This window comes from Silene latifolia, chromosome 11 (genome assembly GCF_048544455.1).
Source record: "Silene latifolia isolate original U9 population chromosome 11, ASM4854445v1, whole genome shotgun sequence".
Lineage (NCBI taxonomy): Eukaryota > Viridiplantae > Streptophyta > Magnoliopsida > Caryophyllales > Caryophyllaceae > Silene > Silene latifolia.
Genome location: NC_133536.1, coordinates 18,092,530 through 18,114,348, shown reverse-complemented (window position 1 = coordinate 18,114,348; position 21,819 = coordinate 18,092,530). Strand labels below are relative to the sequence as shown.

The 21,819-nt window shown below is 39.3% G+C and overlaps 2 long non-coding RNA genes across 2 annotated transcripts; both read right to left on the bottom strand.

Annotated features, from left to right (window-relative positions):
* Positions 1–10,164: 10,164 nt before the first annotated feature.
* LOC141612752 (uncharacterized) lies at positions 10,165–13,524 on the bottom strand. The gene is made up of 4 exons (XR_012529186.1): positions 13,348–13,524; positions 13,182–13,249; positions 11,996–12,082; positions 10,165–10,573 (listed from the first exon to the last, which is right to left on the bottom strand). It is a non-coding gene; the product is annotated as an uncharacterized LOC141612752 (long non-coding RNA).
* A 1,274-nt stretch (positions 13,525–14,798) lies between these two features.
* Positions 14,799–19,388, bottom strand: LOC141612751 (uncharacterized). Its single transcript, XR_012529185.1, has 4 exons — positions 19,212–19,388; positions 19,046–19,113; positions 17,864–17,950; positions 14,799–16,439 (listed from the first exon to the last, which is right to left on the bottom strand). It is a non-coding gene; the product is annotated as an uncharacterized LOC141612751 (long non-coding RNA).
* Between the last annotated feature and the right edge of the window lie 2,431 nt (positions 19,389–21,819).

Here is a 21,819-nt window from a genome sequence, read left to right as displayed (position 1 = left end):
TTTGGACATTATGCAAGGCGCGTAGCCTACGTTCATCCAGGAGGATGAGTTCTTCATATCTATCCCTCTTCCAATCGGCTTCCGGGATTTGACTTTCAAGTAAAATACGTAAGGATGGTATCTCTAGCTCTACTGGCTGTACAACTTCCATGTCGTACGTCAAATAGAAAGGAGTGGCCCCAGTGGGCGTCCTAACAGATGTGCGATATCCCCATAAAGCAAAGGGTATCTTGCTGGGCCAATCTCGATAGTTGTCAATCATTTTCTTGAGAATTGTGACAATGTTCTTGTTTGCTGCCTCTACCGCGCCATTAGTCTGTGGTCTATAGGGCGAAGAGTGGTGATGTCTAATTTTGTACTTGGCTAGCAGTTGCTTAGTCTCAGCTTGAAAATGTGATCCATTATCACTAATGATCTCATGTGGGCAACCGTATCGACAGATGATGTTATTTTGTATGAACTTTGCTACGTTTTTAGCCGCGAGACTAGTGTAGGAAGCCGCTTCTACCCATTTGGTGAAGTAGTCAATTGCCACTAGGATGAAACAGTGACCTCCTGTTCCGGCTGGGGTTATCTTCCCGATTATATCAATTCCCTAGGCAGAAAATGGCCAAGGAGATGTCATCGTATAGAGCAATGAAGGAGGGACATGTTGTACATTCCCGAAGATTTGGCAATTGTGGCAATGTCTTACATATTTGATGCAATCGGATTCCATTGTGGTCCAATAATACCCCGAACGTGTGATTTTCTTTGCCATCATGGGCCCACTCATGTGAGGACCGCATTCTCTATCATGGACTTCTTCCATCACTTTCCGTGCCTGTGAATGATCAAGGCAACGTAGGATTACACCAAGAGGTGTTCTTTTGTATAACTCTCCTTGCATGAGAACGTATTGGGAAGCTAGTAGGCGTATAGCGCGTTGCCCCCTTTTGTCCATATCCGGTGGGTAGGTACCGTTGAGCTTGAAATTTAGGATTGCTTGGAACTAGAGTTCCTGTGCGATTTCCTCTTCGTCGGTGATTTGGTGGACATAAGCTGGCTCTGACCGTCGTTCGATGCATAAAGGCATTTCCACCATGTCATATGGCATATTAATCAAAGATGCGAGTTTTGCAAGAGCATCTGAAAATTGATTTTCTTCCCGAGGTAGGTGTAGATAGGTCACGTGATCAAAGAATTGGGCAACTTGGTCTATTCTAGCTTGATAAGGTGCTAGGCTTTCGCTTCGGATTTTCCAAGATCCCGTAACTTTATTGACGATCAGGGATGAATCCCCATGTACTCGGAGGTTTTTGATGCCTAAGCTCACTGCCGCTTGTAGTCCAATGAGACAAGCCTCGTATTCTGCAGCATTGTTTGTCACCTCGAAGTTGAGTTTGACAGAGATTGGTGTATGCTCACCTTCAGGAGAAATGAGCAACACTCATATTCCAAATCCTCTTAAGTTTGATGCTCCATCAAAGTAAAGGTCCCAGGAGTCTACATCGGTTTGGAGTATATTCTCGTCTGGAAATGACCAAGTGTCTATCGTTTGTGCATCATTGATGGGATTCTCTGCAAAGAATTCGGCAACGACGCGCCCTTTTATAACTTTCAGAGGCACGTATTTGAGATCGAACTCTGAGAGCATCAAAGTCCATCTTGCTAGACGTCCGTTGAGGACGGGTTTTTCGAAGAGGTATTTGACTGGGTCCATTTTGGAGTATATTTTGACGGAGTAGCTAAGCATGTAATGGCGTAGCTTCTTCGTTGCCCACACAAGAGCGAGGCATGTCTTTTCGAGTTGTGAGTATTTGCACTCGTACTCCAAGAACTTCTTACTAAGGTAGTAGATAGCCCTTTCTTCCGTTCCTACGGTTTGAGCTAGCATGGCACCCATGGCTGTTTTGGTCACTGTGAGATACAAACCAAGAGGTTGATCTCGTTGAGGTGGCATGAGCACTGGTGGCTTAGCCAATATCTCCTTGATTCGGTCAAATGCCTTTTGAAAATCATCATCCCACATGGTGTGATCCGTTTTCTTGAGCTTCTTGAAGATAGGCTCACAAATCATGGTGAGTTTCGATATGAACCGACTTATATATTGCACTTTCCCTAGGAATCCTCTGACTTCTTTTTCTGTTTGAGGTTGTGGCATTTCGATCAGACCCTTGATCTTGGAAGGGTCTATTTTTATACCTCGTTGGCTAACGACGTATCCCAGGAGTTTGCCAGATGTTACTCCGAACGCGCACTTCTGAGGATTGAGCCTCATGTTGTACTTTCGTAGCCTTGCGAAAAATTTGCGAAGGTTCGCAATATGCCCCTCTCTATCCTTGGACTTGACAATCATGTCGTCTACGTACACCTCAAATTCTTTGTGCATCATGTCATGTAAGAGTGTAGTTGCGGTGCGTTGATATGTAGCTCCGGCGTTGATTAACCCAAACGGCATTACCGTATAGCAATAGGTTCCCCATTGAGTGACAAAGGCGGTCTTATGCATGTCTTCCATGACCATCTTGATTTGGTTATAACCCACATACCCATCCATGAAGGATAGTAATGCGTGGTCTGCAGTATTGTCCACCAATATGTCGATGTGAGGTAGAGGGAAGTCATCTTTAGGACTTGCTTTGTTTAAGTCCCTAAAATCAACACAAACACGGATTCTCCCATCCTTTTTGGGTACAGGTACTATGTTGGCTACCCAGTCAGAATACTCGGAAACTTTGATGAACCCGACCTTGAATTGCTTATCGACTTCTTCCTTAATCTTGAGAGCCCATTCTGTTCTCATTCGACGAAGCTTCTGTTTTACAGGCTTGAAACCTGGCTTAATTGGGATTCTATGTTCGGCGATATCTCTGTCGATCCCTGGCATGTTTTTGTAGGACCACGCGAAAATGTCTTTGAACTCGTGTAGGAGGTCTATGAAGTCGGTCCTTTCGGTAGAGCTCAAGGTAGTCCCTATCCTAAGTTCTTGGGGTTCTAGTTCGGTTCCTACATTGATGGGTTCGGTGTTCTCTATTACTGGTCCCCCTTCCCCTTCCTGTAGTATTTCTTTGGCTATGTAGGGAGGTATTTCGATCGAGTCTGGGTCTTGGTCATCCTCGTATCATCGTAAAATGTAATTGCACTCAAGATAACACAAAGAGTAAGCGTAACCCGATTTATTCATATTAAAGTTTGAGAAAAGTTGAAACAAAGAAGCCATCTGATCTGTGGTTAGTGGCGGTAAAGGGACAGTTGTTGGGACATTTCCCGAACTACTGTTACTATTCGAGGCTAAGCTAGGAGAAACAAAGGGAATGGGGATGACGACAGGAGGAGACTCCTTAGTGACTTCTCTAGACTCCGACTCTGACCCCGACCCCGACTCTGACTCGAATTCATCATCTTCTGGTTCTCCTTTGAACATATCTCCTTCTCTAGTGGTGAGCTTGAAGAGTCTTCCTTGATTGTTGGTCCACTTGATTAATTTTCTCCATCCTTTCTGCCGGTTCGCGTTAGCTTCTGTGATTAACGCGGTAGGGTTGAAGTGATCGTCTTGAAGTATCATGGTAATGATCTCATCCTGCGCGGCTCTAACAAATCGATCCTCTCCAAATAGTAGACTAACAGCTTGTTCGTCTAAGCAAGGTGCTTGACGGGTTTTGACGGTAGGAACCGTTTCTGGAGGGATGAAGTAGCAATCGTGAAAGATCTCGATTCCGGCTAGCTTCCTCTTGAGATAATGCCAAGGCTCGGTAAATCCATGAAAGAGTTCTTGATCTCCTTCCCTAACAAAGTATCCGTTTAGGGTAGGGAAGTATGGTCGCATTTGGACTCCTACGTACTTACGGTTTTGAACTTGAGCAAGCATCTCGAGAACTTCCTCTTTAGTGGGCTTGTACCCTAGTCCAGGTGGTATCCTTTTTGAGTTGCCTTCCTTGTATGGTGCGAAGGTGTTTCTTCGGATGGGGTTTAAAGGCATTCCAGGGAAGTATCCCTGGGTTTTGAGTATGTGGTTGACCACCAAGTTGGAGTAGGGATTGTAGTATAAGGGTGCCAATTCGCTTTCTATGACACTTATGCTTTGGAAGCCCCCAAGTTCATGTACTGGATCGGCAAGGACTTGATTGTTCGACTTCTTTTCGATTATTGCCTTGATGGGTCACGAAGTGATCGTCACCACTTTGCCATTTAGTGGAATCTTGATCTTTTGATGAAGGGTGGATGTCACCGCTTTGGAAGCGTGAATCCAAGGTCTTCCTAGAAGTATGTTGAAGGAAGCTTCAATGTCCACTATTTGGAAGTTAACCTTTCGTTCGATTGGCCCTGTGGCTATGGTTAGGTTAACGAGTCCTACTACCTTTCATCGTGTACCATCATATGCGCGAACACCTTGATTGGTAGGGGTCCAATCCAACTCTTTCATGCCTAATTTGTATGCCGTTTTGAGGGGTATGACGTTGACCGCGGAGCCATCATCAACCAAGGTCATTGGCACATTCTTCTTTAGAAAAATGACAGTGATGTAGAGAGCCAAGTTGTGACTAGCGCCAAAAGGTGGCAAATCTTCATCTGAGAAAGTAATAGGATTACTTAGCTTCGGTGATTCTTGGAAGACCAAGTTGACTACATCTTCTGGTGTGGAGTTATGTGTTACATTTAGTTTGGCCAAGGCTTGCAGCAAAGCTTGGCGATGTGGGAATGAGCTTGCTACTAGTTGCCAGACTGAAAGATCAGCCTTTGTCTTCTGTAATTGCTTGAGCAAATGATCAGTGGATTCATCTTCGTTATCGTTTGGTGTGACAACGTTGGTTGGACCGTTTTGTGTAGTGTTTTGATATGGACGCCCCGAACGAGTTAGGTGGTCCACATCTAGGTCTTCACCATTTTGGACTATCTCCTTGACCAGGGAGTGTTCAATGAGATACTCGTCTTCATCGTCATCGGCCCATACTCCATTGATTGTAGCTAGTTCCCTCATTCTCATGATTTCGTCTTCTAATTGCGTGATTTGGTTGACTAGTTTATCAACCACGGCGACTATTTCTTGCATAGTAGTATTTTGAGAGAAGATTAGTGGCACATGCTCTTTAGGTGTCGCGTTGGGGTCATGTAAAGTTGTCACCACATTTTCCAATTCCCAAACTTGCCTATCCACACTCCTTGCCCATGTGATGAAGTCGGAAATGGTAGGGGAGATGGTAGAGTACAACCCTTCATTCTCGATCGCGTAGATCTCATCTTCAACTGGAGAAATAAGGTGTGAACAATCTAAGGTAGATTCTTCACTTGTGATCACTAGAATCCCAAGAGGGTTCTGAGTGTTGTTGGGTTTATCTCCTGGCGGTATTGGCAGTCGACCATCTTCAATCATGTCTTGAAGCACATTTTTCAGTTTGTAGCATTTTTCTGTGTCATGCCCCTTGCCCCTATGGTATTCACAATACGAGTTCTCGTCCCAGAATTTGGATTTCTTTTCGGGTTCGGGAGTAAGTCCTATTGGTTGGAGTTTGCCTTGTTTCATTAACCTCTTAAGAGCGTTGGAGTAAGTGTCTCCAAGGTTTGTGAATTTTCTTGGTGGGGTACTTTTCTTGGATGGCTCGAGAAGGTTAAATTCATCGGTCTTGCTAGTGGAGCCATATGAACGACTTGTTGAGCCTTGATATCCTCGACCTACCGTTTTGGACAAGAGCCCTTTACGGATGTCATCTTCAATTCTTGTTCCTAGTACGGTTAAGTCCTTGAAAGTTTTGATGTTTTGGTATCTCAAATGATTGGCATAGATGGGTTTGAGATTGTCCACGAACTTCTCCACAAGGGTAGCCTCATCCGGGCGTTCGACTAGTTGGGTACTAGTCTTCCTCCACCTATTTAGGAAGTCGGTGAATCCTTCTTTGTCATTTTGGGTAAGAACCTCTAGAGTGCGCATGTTAACTTGGATCTCGGCATTATCCGCATATTGGTTAGCAAACTCGATCGCGGCATCTTCCCAAGTAGCGATCTTCTTGTGTTCTAAAGAGTAGAACCATTGCTTTGGGATGGTGTCGAGAGATGAAGGAAAGATCCTTAAGAACATCTCGGGTTTGATGCCTTTGATAGACATGTAATCCTTAAAAGCACGGATGTGGTTCAAAGGGTTTTCGTGCCCCTTGAACTTAGGGATATCCGTCATGTTGAAGTTGGTTGGCAATTTGGAATTTACGGCCTCATACTAGCGATTATTCTCCCTATAAATGTCATCCCCTTTAAGATACATCAATTGCTCCTCTAAGTATTGGAGTCTTTTCTCGGCTACAGTCATTCCCATGGGAGGATTTTCGTCCTTGGATTCACTCGCGAAGTCACCCACTACTTCACTTTCTTGAGGAGGCAACCTCCCCTCTACGGCGTAGATCCGGCCCTCGATGGTGTCAAGGCGATCATACACTTGGTCTTGGGTAACTTGGATTTGGGCTAGCGCGGCTAGGATTCGATCATTACCATCTTGAAGTTGGTTGAAGTTCACGTCACTTGTTTCAAGCATCTTGAAAACTGGATTAGAGATCGATGACGAATCAAAACACGATCGACCATTCTAACACACTTGCTAAGAGAAGAAATGTTTTGACTCGTGAAGTGGGTGTGTGCCACTTGTGTTGAGTGAGCTTTGAAGAAAAGACAAAGTTTTGAAAATGTGTTTCCTAGTAAACTATAGTGTAGTTGTAGGAGTGGACTCGAAGTGAGGTTTTGAAATGGGCTTGGGCCCGAAATTTGACTCGACAAACGGACAAAGTTTTGACTGAGTTTTGCGCTAATCAAAGGCCCTCTTTTTCGAAATTTTTCATTTAAAAAGGATTTTGATTTTTCAAAAAATCGTCATGGTTTCGTTTAGGAATGGTGATCACGTAAGGTGCAAACATTTATATAAGCATTATAACGGGATGCTGAGTGCATTTAAAAAAGGTTTTGGTTTAAAGGGTGGGTTGCCATACCGAACAATCAAACCCGAAGTCTGTGGAGAGGCTCGTACCAAACAAGAGTAAGGCCGATTCCTAGTCCATTTCCTCAAGTAGTGAAGGTCCTTGATACAAACAAGAGTAAGCATCATGGTATGGATGGCGTCAATCGCTATCCATCCTTAGGCCCAAATAAGAATTAAGACCGTTTAGACGGGATGATTGGTCGAATGGGTTGGGTTGGGCCTAGGAAGGCCGAATAAAACGGTCTAGGAAGACCGAGTTATGAAAACCGACAATTGTCTTGTACAAACTATTCCCTAACCTTGTTCAAGTTTCACCCTTGGCAACACGTAAGTGTATTATCCCCAGCGGAGTCGCCAAACTGTGGACAATGGGCTTACGGGGGCGGTTGGGAGAGAGAACAAGCGTTTTCATTTTGTGGAGTCGCCACCAATTTTTATGGGAAATTGGAACCGTTCGAATACCTCGTGCCATGTCAAGACACAAAGTAGAGATATGAACACCAAGCAATCGTTACCCTTAGCATTCTATGTCTAGAATGACTCTAGTGGATGCCAATGAACACGGGTGTTCACAGAGATCTGGAGTAAGGGGTGAGGGTACGTATTAGGAAGCTCTTTTGATCGAACACCTAATCCCGCCCGCCTCGATAGCGGCCTCTACTAATGATTAGGGACATCATCTATACTCGATATATCGTCGATTATATGCATGCAATGCAACATCCAAGTTTTGATCCTAGCATGTGAAGATTAGACTAAGTCGGTGAAAAATTAGTTTAACATGCAATTAATATCAAACCGGCCACCACCAATTTAAATTATAAGTCACCACTCTCTCGACCAAATTACCACCAAAATTGCACCATTACACTACATAAATTCAACCACCATTCTTTTGGTCACCACTAAACTTCGGCCACAACCCCTTAGAATAGATTTTGTTCCGCGTAAAATCCATCAACCCTCTTCCGTTGTACTACCCTCTTCCAATGTACTAAATAATTGCATTAAGCTCACTTCCAATTATGAACACTATCCTTCGCTAAGGATCCTCTCCATTTCCTCAAGAGAAATGGAGATCCATTACTTTTGAAGGGTCGGGATCTAATTCTAGATAGATCCGGTGGTTGTAAATACACTTGAGTAAAAAAGGGTAAATAAATAAAAATGAAATATATTATATAATATGTGTATTAGAGAGGAAATGGAGAGAGAAATAAAGAGGATACAAATTGCTAAATTTGGCCACCATAAAAAAAAAAGTTGTTATCCTTTGGCCACTACCATCTTTGTTTTCACTATCTACAATCTACCATAGGTAAACAACGTATTTTAAATAAAATTGATATCTATATTATAGATAAAATTACTATACGTTGTATTGTTTTTATAAGAGGTTCAATTTACACTTTTGCCTAGGGTTTCAGAAAACTCAGAACCGGACCTAATATGAGTTTACAACATAATCCATTATGAAGTACTACAAACATTGACATGATCAAGTACGGAATATGAATTGGTACAACATAATCCATTATGAAGTACTACAAACATTGGCATGATCAAGTACGGAATATGAATTGGTCACCGAAAGTTGTATTTGGTGGTCCTAGGCGTGAATTGGTAAAATAAGCGCAATTTGATTCATTGTAGAATCAAACTTTGTAGAAGTTGACATATTCCACAAAACTACGTCAACCTCAATTGTAGAGAGTAGAGACATGCATTGATGCATTGCGGTGCACGAGTAGCCCTCAAGAGTCAAGATGTAACTTTTGAAACCCACTCTAATTTGGTATTTACGTTTCAATCATTTCTTTACCTTTTATACTTCCGCTTATATAATGTTCTTTTAGAAAAATTTTAGTTATATGTTAGGTTTATACGAACTATGATCAAATCAGATCATAGTGATCAAACAAAGATTGATACGGATGATTGTGAGAGAGATGAGAAGCGAGAGAGAAAGAAGAGTGATGGTTCAAAGTTAACCTCGCAAGCGCACGATTATCATTGCACAATATGAGGGTCGAATCCACAAGGAGCATGGGAGATTATTAATCGTTTTTAGTCTCTTTATTTAGCTAAGTCGGCGCAAATTGAGTTGAGAATTTAGACTAAACAACTAAACTAAATAAAATAAAATGAACTAAAAATGGAAATTGAGCAAGTGAGATTGTAAAAGATGTAATCAATATTAAGGAAGGTCTAGGACCCGACTTCTCCTCCGACCATTGCTCCTACAAGCTTAATTTCTCGTTAAGTGGTCTATTAGGTAGTGTTAAAGAGGATGACGGCTCTAGGTCGCCAAACACCTCCCTTTCGGTCTCGTGAGTGGACACTAGTAAGCCCTTCCAACCCCCCTCTCGAGTTCGAAGGCAGGGTACCTAATTCCGAGTTTCAACTCCCCCAAAATCATGCATTATCTCAAGGGTGGTTTAAACTAGACTTAGGTTCATTAAGCTCGCGTCACAAATCCGGGTCATCCCACTCCCTCTCTCGAGGGTCGATTTCGAACACAAAATTAGGGGTGTTCTCCCAAGGTTCTCCCTTTCGGTCTCAACCAAGGTTAACGAAAGACAAGCTAAAATCACACCATCCTCCACCTAATTGATTTTCACTAATCATGGTTATTAAGACAAAATAATTGATAAAGATGGATTCTTTAACCATAGACATGATATGAAATTGAATACTACAATTAAACAAGCAATAAACCAACAAAACTATGAGAAGAGACAAATTAAACTAGGATGGAAGAGGATTAATGCAAAAAGGGACAAATTTTGACACAACTCAAAAGATTCAAACTTTTATGAGAAATATCAACTACAAACATGAAGAAGATGAACAAGAGAGAGAAAATTATAATCTAACAACTAATAAGAGAGATTCAAGTGCAAACAATTGATATAAAACTTAAGAGAAAGTAAATATAAACAAATGAGCATAAAGGAAAGAATTATACCAACTTAATTGTAAAAGAAGGAAACTTGGATTGAACAAGAATGGAGAAATCTTCAATTCAATTACAACCTAATTTCTAAGACTAAGATTATGCTAATTATTGAAAGATTTGAGAGTAATTAGGGAAAGATTAACAAAGTTTGAAACTTGGTAATATGGGAGAACTAGATTTAGGGTTGTGCGTCGCAAAAATTACAAAGTGGGGGTATATATAGTGTTTGCAAAACAAATAGAGGTGAACCGGAAGAAAAAGGGGCGAAGTGAACCGTCCCTTAGGGACAAAATTTGTGCCGACTGGTACAAGTGTGACACCCTCATTTATTGCGGAAAAGTAAACACGTAATTCTACAGAAAAACTGGTAGGATATGTTTGTAACTGGTTCAACTAGCCAAAAACCTGTAATTTCAAAAATTTTCTAAACCAATCACAACATTTCCAGAAGGAGGATGCCAACACCTGCAAATTCTAACAGACTAATTTACATAACTATGCTAAAGCTGCGAGAATAAAGTGATACAAACCAAAGAAAAAGAGGAAGACATATGTCCCTAAAATGTATGTGACACAAAAAGGGTTTAAGGGTCACAGTGAAATAAAACCAGTCTAGGTCCCAAGGTTACTTTGCTCGCTAGCTCGTCCATGTACCCCATATATGCATCACCTACCTGTCATTCGCATTTTATACAAATACGAAAGCCACAGTCAGTGGGGAGTAACTCCGAGTTCTCCCAGCCACGAAATGTCATAATTAATATAACATGTAAACATAAGAATATGAATACGAATCACACAATGCCTTAGCATATAGATGCTAGACAATCGTGCTTATCATGTGAACAACAATATAACAACACATAGTCCTAGCATGTGAATACTAGACCGACTCATACTACACTATCATGTGAATCAGATAACAAATAGTAATCCAAACTTTATCAATCAGAATCGCTTACATCTCACCTATTACAGATTCATAAAATCACCATACAAGAAAGGGCAATATATCAAAGACAGGCATAAGTTCTTAGTACGGTCAATAGTCACTTTGTAACTTAAGTCTATACCACGAGGTAGGGAAGGTAATCGAACCGGTATCTTGGCTCAGCGGTTACTATTAAGAAAACATGGCCAAGAGACAACACAACCCTAGCCTAAAATCTGCGCAGACCTAGACATGCGGATACACACCACCGCACCCAAGACTCACAACTTTTTTTTAAAACAAAGTGAAGTGAGTACCCTAAGGACACCACCGAAGGGTCGGCTAGTACTTAAGTCGACCCCATACTATCAAAATTAGTACCGAGGTCATGCCCCAACTTGGATAAACATCCACTAGTCAGGAACACAAAGGCTATCAAGCGGTGAACATATACTCGTCAAAGACTATAAAGACCTATCTATGATGGAGGCCGAAATACTCACCTAGGACCTAGTCACAGCTAGTCCCAGCTTGAATACTTTAGCCCACACCACTCAAGACTCACCACACAAGTCAAGTAAGACACCCACTTAACCTTAAGAGGGCAAAAGTCCTACTTACCAACCTAAATACTAATATTCTATCATGTGAAAGGCTATATAAATGTCTATTTACAGCATACAATCCCAACAGTTCCTCAATAAGTATTCAATACAAATTTCCAATCCTAGCAATTATAACAATATAAAAGGCTTTAGGGGAAACTAGGGCCATTTCTACAATATAAGATACTATTAAATACAATCAACTGTACATGTGAACCTAAGATATAATAAATGGCCTAAAACAAGAAAAAGGCCGATTATCTAATTCATTCAACCGAATTTTTACCCGCAACCCCACCCCCTGCGACAGTACGGGTCAAATTGCGGTGACCAATCACTCAATTAATCGACATCGCATCGGTCAAAGGGACTAAGGCTCGGTTTTCAGACAATCAACAAAACATTACAATTATCACCATAAAATTCATTTGAGCCTATTAATTACAATTTCATTTTGTAAACGATCCTAACATTATTCATTCACCTAAACACTTATCAAACAACAAAGCACATTAACTACTAATGTGACATTAATTCGTCGAGTAACTCGGAATAGTTACCTTACGCTAGCAAAGAGACAAGTAAAAACTTGAGAAAGCTTCTAAAACCCCAAAATTAATCTTCATCTTCAACCCCATATGAGCCACCTAAAATAATTATGTGAAAGGACGATATTAACGAATTATCTTTATATAAAATATGAGACGTAAATTAATTTAATTATATTTTAAATAAACCAAACTAGCGTCTTAGCCAAAGGCCCATCGCCTAGGCCACGGCCAAAGCCATCGCCTAGGCCACGGCCAGGCCACGGCCAGCACACGGCTAGCTATCGCTAGGTCTGCAAAGCTACAAAGAAAGCCACGGCTAGGTGCGCAGAGGCCACGGCCGAGCTACACCCCCTCGTCCGGCCTGTCTTAGGACGGTTTCTAGGCCAAACCACGACGGATACCACCCAAACAAAAGACCCAAACCCAACATGTACATGTACTTGAGACGTTAGCAAAGAGGTTGGTTCAAATTAACATAAAGAAACCCGTCAAAACAGCCCGCTAAAACTGCTCGACAAAACCCATTTTCACTATTAAAGAAGCTCATTTGTGACCGTCTTAAGACGAAATTTTAAGCATTAAAATAATAGTATTCACCCAATTAAATTACCCAACATAATCACCCACTTCACCATGAATCCAAAGGTACCAACTTTTCTCAAAATGGATAAATAAAACTTGTATAAAACCGTCTCAAACCAACACCACATGAACATTCAATTATGAAAATTTCTCCAAATTATGACCATACGAGTCTTAGTCAAAGAAATCGACAAATTAAACACAATACTAAAACAATTCACGAACTATTCCTTGCTCAAGTTACCAATCCAATTCTCGTACACTACTCAAATCAAATAACATTCGAATGCATCTACGGACTGCATCATAAACACCACCTTCGTTCTTTAGCCATCATTATCATCTATCTATACGTTGAACTTCCTTAATGCCCATAGTACTAATTAACAAATAGTCAACATCATTCCATCCTTGATCTTAAATAATGACAAGACTAAACACCTCGACTACAATAAGCACAAAGATTTTTCTAACCAAAGCCATGACATTAATTCTCAGATCCTCTAAGCCCATCTCCCACACAAAATTAATTTAAACAAAAGTAATATAACTACTAGTATATATACAACCCCGAACAATAATAAATTTATTAAGGACGGTAGAACCGTGTTACCTTAAACGCCCCTTATTCTTCGAATAAATGGTCCACAAGGCACGAGCCTCACCCCGGATCTTCGAATCCTTCATAAAAGGGCAAGAAAACGGAACAAAGAAGCTAAAAGACAACACTTTTATAGACGGCGAAAGACGAAACCACTATAAAAAGGAGATTTTCTTACCTTAAAAGGAGGAGGAAGGAAAGGGGAAGAGAATGGTACAAAAATTACGGAATTGGGTTGAGAATGGAGGCGGGATCTGGGGTTTGAATGATCGGAAAATAGTGTACGGTTGAATGTTGTTGTTGCTGCTGATTCCCTTCAACGAAAAAGAAAGAAAGAATGAAGGGGGGGTGGGGACGTGGGATTTTAATAATAATAATAATAATGAGACACCAGCTAGCTTGCTAGCTTCTAATTATACGTACGTTTCTTCATCGTTAAGTAATTTCGTTCGTTTTTAAAACCGTCTCGAGTTAATAAAAATCGGTTTTTAATAAAAGTTTCAGTAATAAAACGGAATTAATAATAAATAAATTTAATGAGTGAAAATATAATAAACTCAGCCAGCTAACGGAAATAATAGGAATTCGATTCGAATCGGAGTTATTAACGATTTTTACTAAATTAGCGGATATTAATAAAAATTGCTAATTTAGTGAAATAAGTTCAAAATAGCTAATTGGACGGTTTTGTTCCCAAAATCCATCTCGGGTTTACTTAAAACAACTTTCATAAGGACTCGTAAAGAAACGGAAATTATTAAATAAATAAACCCGAACTAACTTCAATAAATTCGAACTAACTTTAAATAAACTTATTAATGATTATTAAAATTAACGTATCGAATTATGATGAAATTAATTAATTAGCTAAGCATATATATATAAATCGTTAAATGATGTAATTAAATTCAAAATAGCAATTAAAAGAATTTTATTCAACTTAATAAAATACGGGGTGTTACAATCACCCCATCTTTTAAAAAGTTTCGTCCTCGAAACTTGAAAGTAGAAATGGAAGGTTATGAAAATAAAACTGGAATTGAGATCGGTAACTAAAACATTTAAAAGGTCACTTATTGTAAGAATCAAAATTTTTTTCAAGAATTTCAACTAAAATTTTTCGTTGTAACTGGACTCTCATCGAGGAACGGATGTGTTCTCGTTACGTATTCAAGAACATCACATTCCAAATCAAAGATAAGGTCAAAAGGCAAATCATTTGTATAAATTAAAAATCAAAATACCTTCAAAAACATTAATGAAGAGTTTTCAAAAATATAAGTCTCATTCATGGAACGGAATTGCCCTTGTCGTGCACACAAGAGCGCTAACTTTCCAAGTCAAAGACAAATTTAAAACCGAAAATCACTCGTCGACAAGAGTAGAACAAGTTATTAAACGTTTCTAATAACGAGCTCTAACATCCGATCAACGTTAAAATCAAAAGAAAAGGTAATTTACCCAAAATTTCTTTTACAAAAAGTCAAAATAGAAATAAAGGTTTCACTTTTAAACTAAAAGGGGAGTTAAATTCCGGAAATATAATATTAAACTTTGACAAAGAAGTCATAAATAGATCAAGGTTAATAGAAATTGGATAAAATTTAAAGAAATTTCGGGTTTAGTAATTAAAATTACGATAAATGAGTTTATATTCAAGAAATGAATAGGGAACTAAATCAAATTTTCATTTTCAAATCTTTAAAAATAGGTTAGGTTTGCAGAAGTGACATAAACTTTTAAGAATGAATCGAAACTGGTAGCTTGAAAGTTTAAAATTTGTACCAAAAAGGAAAGTAACTTAGATAGCATAGAAACAAAGTATGTTAAGAGAGCTCAAACTTAAGCCACAAGAGAGCTATAATGACTTTCATAGGGTAAAAATTGAAGTCAAAATTACAAGGATGTCAAAGATAGAGTTTCACAAGATACGAGTGTCAAACTTAAAGGAGGAGCAAGATGAAGCGAGAAAATGAGGTATGAACGGTAACGCTTATGATCGAGGAGAAAGGGAATTTAGACAACAAGGAAACTTAAGCAACATGTCAGGGTGTGAGACTAAAAGAGTCGAATCATAAAGATAACTAGTTAACAACCAGTAAGAGATATTAGAATTAGGGAGGTATTCAAGACAAGGAAATAACGAGTAAACTTTTATACTTAAGAATCAAATCCAACCAAGGTTAACACCCCACAAAAGAAAGAGAACTATCTAAAAGGCGTTAAGGGAGGATTAGCAAGGGTGAAAGGACAAGTTGGGAGGATACAAATGTAACTTCCTAGGAAGAAGAATAGAGAGTTTAGAAGAAGGATAGGCACCAAGAGATTAAGAATAAGGCGAGATACAAAAAGAACGAGAAACATCTTCAAGGAAGTAGAAGCATTCTTCAAAGGTTGAACAATTCTTCAATCTTCAGCATTAGGCACCAAATCTTGATCTTCGTAAAATATAAGTGTCCTTTCAATGGAACGGAGATACTCTTGGCGATCACTCAAGAACATCAATATTCCAATTCAAAGACATAAAAATATATTTTTACACCAACAAATGATAAAACTAATTATCAGACGTCTCCAATAACAAGCTTTAACACTAATTGACGTTAAAACCAGTGAAAAACATTAAAATATTTTCAAAACCTTTAGTTCAAATTTTTTTTTTTAATAAAGGTAATAACTCCATTAGCTATAGATAAGCTTACGGTCATTGATCCAAGAACGCAACAATTATAGAATCACAATCAACAAACATGTTAGTACCTAACAAAGAACAAACACAAAGAGACTACAACATAAGATCCTAAATCTACCCATCCTACCCGTCTCTCAAGTTTATTATTTTAAGGTCAAGTTATTTATTTTGGGGTGCACAAACGTGCGTCGGGAGCAAATATGCTCTGATACCAACTGTGACACCCTCATTTATTGCGGAAAAGTAAACACGTAATTCTACAGAAAAACTGGTAGGATATGTTTGTAACTGGTTCAACTAGCCAAAAACCTGTAATTTCAAAAATTTTCTAAACCAATCACAACATTTCCAGAAGGAGGATGCCAACACCTGCAAATTCTAACAGACTAATTTACATAACTATGCTAAAGCTGCGAGAATAAAGTGATACAAACCAAAGAAAAAGAGGAAGACATATGTCCCTAAAATGTATGTGACACAAAAAGGGTTTAAGGGTCACAGTGAAATAAAACCAGTCTAGGTCCCAAGGTTACTTTGCTCGCTAGCTCGTCCATGTACCCCATATATGCATCACCTACCTGTCATTCGCATTTTATACAAATACGAAAGCCACAGTCAGTGGGGAGTAACTCCGAGTTCTCCCAGCCACGAAATGTCATAATTAATATAACATGTAAACATAAGAATATGAATACGAATCACACAATGCCTTAGCATATAGATGCTAGACAATCGTGCTTATCATGTGAACAACAATATAACAACACATAGTCCTAGCATGTGAATACTAGACCGACTCATACTACACTATCATGTGAATCAGATAACAAATAGTAATCCAAACTTTATCAACTGTAACCGGCTTACATCTCACCTATTACAGTTCATAAAATCACCATACAAGAAAGGGCAATATATCAAAGACAGGCATAAGTTCTTAGTACGGTCAATAGTCACTTTGTAACTTAAGTCTATACCACGAGGTAGGGAAGGTAATCGAACCGGTATCTTGGCTCAGCGGTTACTATTAAGAAAACATGGCCAAGAGACAACACAACCCTAGCCTAAAATCAAGAGACCTAGACATGCGGATACACACCACCGCACCCAAGACTCACAACTTTTTTTTAAAACAAAGTGAAGTGAGTACCCTAAGGACACCACCGAAGGGTCGGCTAGTACTTAAGCTGACCCCATACTATCAAAATTAGTACCTGAGGTCATGCCCCAACTTGGATAAACATCCACTAGTCAGGAACACAAAGGCTATCAAGCAGTGAACATATACTCGTCAAAGACTATAAAGACCTATCTATGATGGAGGCCGAAATACTCACCTAGGACCTAGTCACAGCTAGTCCCAGCTTGAATACTTTAGCCCACACCACTCAAGACTCACCACACAAGTCAAGTAAGACACCCACTTAACCTTAAGAGGGCAAAAGTCCTACTTACCAACCTAAATACTAATATTCTATCATGTGAAAGGCTATATAAATGTCTATTTACAGCATACAATCCCAACAGTTCCTCAATAAGTATTCAATACAAATTTCCAATCCTAGCAATTATAACAATATAAAAGGCTTTAGGGGAAACTAGGGCCATTTCTACAATATAAGATACTATTAAATACAATCAACTGTACATGTGAACCTAAGATATAATAAATGGCCTAAAACAAGAAAAAGGCCGATTATCTAATTCATTCAACCGAATTTTTACCCGCAACCCCAGCCCTGCGACAGGTACGGGTCAAATTGCGGCTGACCAATCACTCAATTAACTGACATCGCATCAGTCAAAGGGACTAAGGCTCAGTTTTCGGCACAATCAACAAAACATTACAATTATCACCATAAAATTCATTTGAGCCTATTAATTACAATTTCATTTTGTAAACGATCCTAACATTATTCATTCACCTAAACACTTATCAAACAACAGGCGCACATTAACTACTAATGTGACATTAATTCGTCGAGTAACTCGGAATAGTTACCTTACGCTAGCAAAGAGACAAGTAAAAACTTGAGAAAGCTTCTAAAACCCCAAAATTAATCTTCATCTTCAACCCCATATGAGCCACCTAAAATAATTATGTGAAAGGACGATATTAACGAATTATCTTTATATAAAATATGAGACGTAAATTAATTTAATTATATTTTAAATAAACCAAACTAGCGTCTTAGCCAGGCCACTGCCTAGGCCACGGCCAGGCCACTGCCTAGGCCACGGCCAGGCCACAGCCAGGCCACAGCTAGCTACTGCTAGGCTGCTGCCAGGCTACAGCAGGCCACGGCTAGGCTGCAGTAGGCCACGGCCAGGCTACACCCTACTGTCCAGCCGTCTTAGGACGGTTTCCTAGGCCAAACCACGACGGATACCACCCAAACAAAAGACCCAAACCCAACATGTACATGTACTTGAGACGTTAGCAAAGAGGTTGGTTCAAATTAACATAAAGAAACCCGTCAAAACAGCCCGCTAAAACTGCTCGACAAAACCCATTTTCACTATTAAAGAAGCTCATTTGTGACCGTCTTAAGACGAAATTTTAAGCATTAAAATAATAGTATTCACCCAATTAAATTACCCAACATAATCACCCACTTCACCATGAATCCAAAGGTACCAACTTTTCTCAAAATGGATAAATAAAACTTGTATAAAACCGTCTCAAACCAACACCACATGAACATTCAATTATGAAAATTTCTCCAAATTATGACCATACGAGTCTTAGTCAAAGAAATCGACAAATTAAACACAATACTAAAACAATTCACGAACTATTCCTTGCTCAAGTTACCAATCCAATTCTCGTACACGGCTCAAATCAAATAACATTCTGAATGCATCTACGGACTGCATCATAAACACCACCTTCGTTCTTTAGCCATCATTATCATCTATCTATACGTTGAACTTCCTTAATGCCCATAGTACTAATTAACAAATAGTCAACATCATTCCATCCTTGATCTTAAATAATGACAAGACTAAACACCTCTGACTACAGCGCACAAAGATTTTTCTAACCAAAGCCATGACATTAATTCTCAGATCCTCTAAGCCCATCTCCCACACAAAATTAATTTAAACAAAAGTAATATAACTACTAGTATATATACAACCCCGAACAATAATAAATTTATTAAGGACGGTAGAACCGTGTTACCTTAAACGCCCCTTATTCTTCGAATAAATGGTCCACAAGGCACGAGCCTCACCCCGGATCTTCGAATCCTTCATAAAAGGGCAAGAAAACGGAACAAAGAAGCTAAAAGACAACACTTTTATAGACGGCGAAAGACGAAACCACTATAAAAAGGAGATTTTCTTACCTTAAAAGGAGGAGGAAGGAAAGGGGAAGAGAATGGTACAAAAATTACGGAATTGGGTTGAGAATGGAGGCGGGATCTGGGGTTTGAATGATCGGAAAATAGTGTACGGTTGAATGTTGTTGTTGCTGCTGATTCCCTTCAACGAAAAAGAAAGAAAGAATGAAGGGGGGGTGGGGACGTGGGATTTTAATAATAATAATAATAATGAGACACCAGCTAGCTTGCTAGCTTCTAATTATACGTACGTTTCTTCATCGTTAAGTAATTTCGTTCGTTTTTAAAACCGTCTCGAGTTAATAAAAATCGGTTTTTAATAAAAGTTTCAGTAATAAAACGGAATTAATAATAAATAAATTTAATGAGTGAAAATATAATAAACTCAGCCAGCTAACGGAAATAATAGGAATTCGATTCGAATCGGAGTTATTAACGATTTTTACTAAATTAGCGGATATTAATAAAAATTGCTAATTTAGTGAAATAAGTTCAAAATAGCTAATTGGACGGTTTTGTTCCCAAAATCCATCTCGGGTTTACTTAAAACAACTTTCATAAGGACTCGTAAAGAAACGGAAATTATTAAATAAATAAACCCGAACTAACTTCAATAAATTCGAACTAACTTTAAATAAACTTATTAATGATTATTAAAATTAACGTATCGAATTATGATGAAATTAATTAATTAGCTAAGCATATATATATAAATCGTTAAATGATGTAATTAAATTCAAAATAGCAATTAAAAGAATTTTATTCAACTTAATAAAATACGGGGTGTTACAACAAGTGTCTGTCCCGGTGGTATGGATTTAGGGACGGACTCTAGCACTTGCCTCTTATTTTGCTTTTTCCATACCAGTCATTGTCCCACAGGGATGTGTGGACAATGGGCCCACGGGGGCGCTTGGGAGAGAGAAAAAGCGTTTGCATTTTGTGGAGTCGCCACCAATTTTTATGGGAAATTGGAACCGTTCGAATACCTCGTGCCATGTCAAGACACAAAGTAGAGACATGAACACCAAGCAATCGTTACCCTTAGCATTCTATGTCTAGAATGACTCTCGTGGATGCCAATGAACACGGGTGTTCACAGAGATCTGGAGTAAGGGGCGAGGGTACGTATTAGAAAGCTCTTTTGATCGAACACCTAATCCCGCCCGCCTCGATAGCCGCCTCTACTAATGATTAGGGACATCATCTATACTCGATATATCGTCGATTATATGCATGCAATGCAACATCCAAGTTTTGATCCTAACATGTGAAGATTAGACTAAGTCGGTGAACAATTAGTTTAACATGCAATTAATGTCAAAGTAAGATTTAAGTTTGAATTACATGTGAAGGAATGTAAATAAATCACACAAATGCGATAAATATTACAATGATAGAAAATTACAATAATAAAATTACAATAATTACACTGGGTTTATTGATTTATGTCGAAAATACCTTTAAAACGGATAATTTGAGAAAAGAATACAAGAATGAATTAACGAACAGAGATTAAGGCGATAATACGATTAATAGTTAATTATACGTAAGCTAATTAAACTAGGTCAAGGCAGAACGGGAATTCAGAGACAGAAATCAACCTGGAACAGGCGCAGCAGGACTGCGCCCTTTGGAAGAGGCGCAACAGTTGCTGCGTCTGTTCCAAGGGTGAGTTCTGGCTGTGAAGCCGGAACTGCAAATCGTTATTTATTAATTGGTGAATTTGATGATCGATTAATATATTTACTCGGATGGAAGTGATTAACAGGTTATTTACATGTGAATGATGGTCATAAAAACGATAAACATGGATGAGACGAATGTGAGCGAATTAATTACATGAATGAACGATTGATTAATGACATGAGTGAACAAAATAGGCTAAACATGGCGAATTAATGACAAATCGATGACGAATATGACAATAGATAGATGAAAATATATCAAAGGTCGAATTCCAGAAACCTGATATGAACGAATCGAATTTCTACAACCCGGGTTGAGTTTAATGACGAAAACCCGCAAATATGAGATTATAAGGGATTTAAGTCGGATTTTGATGGGGCATATTCTGCACCGCTGACCAAGTCAACATATTGACCAAGGTCAAAGATATCCACAGCAAGTCAAACGACTTAGACAGCCTAGCCGATGCAGTCCATCGGCCTGTCACCTGGGTCTCGGCATGGCAACCCGCCAACCGGGACACATATCCGCGTACTCATATCCAAGGCCCCTCGGCCGGTCTGCCATAGGTCCATCGGCCGAGGGTAGAACGGTCTTTCCACCTACTAGCCACTTGGCCACTTGGCCACTACGTGACAAAAGGTGAAAGTCTATAAATACTCCTCAACCCTCATTGAGGAAAGGATCGACAACTGAACCTAATAATCACTATTCATCTGGTAATATCTTCCTTATCTCTCTACAATATATACCACGCCAAGTTATAACAACTTCTCTCTAAGTCCACTGACTTGGGCGTCGGAGTGAGTACGCTTGGCACAAAGCCAAGCCCTCAGTTCGTTCATTGTTGCAGGAGAGGCCGAGAGGAACGATAGAGACAAGCAGGATTCGACCCAAGACATCATTCTACAAGCCACGGGTGGTA